The sequence below is a fragment of the Paramisgurnus dabryanus genome, chromosome 10 (assembly GCF_030506205.2).
Source record: "Paramisgurnus dabryanus chromosome 10, PD_genome_1.1, whole genome shotgun sequence".
Classification (NCBI taxonomy): Eukaryota; Metazoa; Chordata; class Actinopteri; order Cypriniformes; family Cobitidae; genus Paramisgurnus; species Paramisgurnus dabryanus.
Genome location: NC_133346.1, coordinates 5,428,592 through 5,430,504, shown reverse-complemented (window position 1 = coordinate 5,430,504; position 1,913 = coordinate 5,428,592). Strand labels below are relative to the sequence as shown.

Below are 1,913 nucleotides of genomic sequence, written 5' to 3'. Positions count from 1 at the left end.
TTAATAAAGGAGCTCCTCAAGACACTCGCAAATCTGTTCTTTGTTTTCTTGTTGTTTGTGCTAAACTTTGTTTGGGATGGTAGATCAGCAACCTTTCCTGATTTATTTTAAATGTGTGAATGTCTTGTAAATGACCCGAAGCAATGGTGCCCTGGCTGCCTGGTAATCATTTGTACAGCATACAGGTATGTGTCACACGTGTCCATCTGTGTGTATGCATGCTTGAATATACTGAAAGTGGTGCGGACATGTGCGGACACAGGAAGAAAATATTCCCGGATAGCCAGACCATATAAAAATTGAACTCACATTTGTGACCATTTTAGTCGCAGTCTATAGTCATGCTTAAAGGGGTTTGCATCTGAGCTCATCTTTTATAAACATCTAAAAAGGAAAATGCTAAAAAAGGTAAAAAAAAATCTACTGAAAAACAATGTTGCATCAGGGTGGGTGGTAAATGGGTTGAGTCAGACTGATCCTGACAATGTATAAATAAGAGAACAGTAAGGAGATCACATAGTTACATCAAACTCTTAACAGGATGAGACTTCACTCATGGCCTATGAGACAGAAGATTCTGAGACTCAATACTGCTTTCCTGACATTAACTCATCATGCATCAAGACAAAACAGTCAACACATGAATATAATATCATGTATGTGTTTTTTTCATTGCTGTCAGTATGGACTGTGTTTCTGAATCTGCTGGTGATCATCTCCATCTCTCACTTCAAGAAGCTTCACACTCCAACCAACATGCTCATTCTCTCTCTGGCTGTGGCAGACCTACTCGTAGGACTTATTGGCATGCCCTTAGAGGCAATTAGGTTGATTGAAACATGTTGGTACTTTGGAGAAACAATCTGTAGACTGTTTATATTAATTGTAGGATTGCTCACCTCTACATCTCTGAGTAATTTAGTTTTAATAGCTGTTGACCGTTATGTGGCTGTGTGTCACCCTCTGCTGTACCCACAGAAAATAACAACGACTAGAACAATAATTATTATCTGTGTTTCCTGGTTCTACTCTGCAGCTTATAACATTTCAGTTCTTATAACTACCTCACAAAGAAAATACACATGTTATGGAGAATGTGTAATTATCATTACTTTTGCCTGGACAATCATTGACCTGTTTGTATCTTTCCTGTTTCCTTGTACCATCATTATAACTTTATATTTGAGAATCTTTTATGTCGCACATCATCAAGTGAAAGTTATAAACTCTCTGATGAGGAGTGGAAAACATCTAACAGAAGGTTCAGTGAGGAGGAAATCTGAGAGTAAAGCCGCTCTGACATTAGGAATCATTGTGACGGTTTATCTGTTTTCCTGGATACCTATTATAGTTTAACTCTAACACCAAACACAAGTATGACTTCTGCTATAGCCTATTTTATATTATGGATGGTGTATATTAATTCAGCTCTGAATCCTCTCATCTATGCTATATTTTACCCCTGGTTTAGAACGTCAGTTAAACACATCCTAAATCTATCCAAAATATTTATACCAGGATAACTGTTATTGGTCTTGTTCATTATAATAATAATTAAACTTCTGGATTTACTGGCATTGTTTCAATCGGTCAGTGGGGTTTAAAACAAGAAATTATGCTTAAATTTGGCAGGGCTCAAAGAGTGGTTTGCCATATTATTAATAAATGTATAATTCAATGATAGGACATTGCATTATCAGTTAGACACTTCCATGCAAATGTCAACATCATATAAAAAACAGTTATCCATACTGAAATCTCAGATGTTAATATTTCTCATTTTTTATTACCCATAAATAGCAATCATTTCTTCATTTGCTGGGTATAATTGCATCTGGTCTGTGCTTTGTGCCACAGAATACCCACAAAGTATATTGTCTCCCAAAAGCCTATGTCTGGTTTTGTCACATCCA

General features: G+C 36.4%; 1 pseudogene; it reads left to right on the top strand.

The window, feature by feature from the left end:
• The first annotated feature begins 533 nt into the window (after window positions 1–533).
• On the top strand, window positions 534–1,523 carry LOC135739093 (trace amine-associated receptor 13c-like; annotated as a pseudogene).
• The last annotated feature ends 390 nt before the right edge of the window (window positions 1,524–1,913 follow it).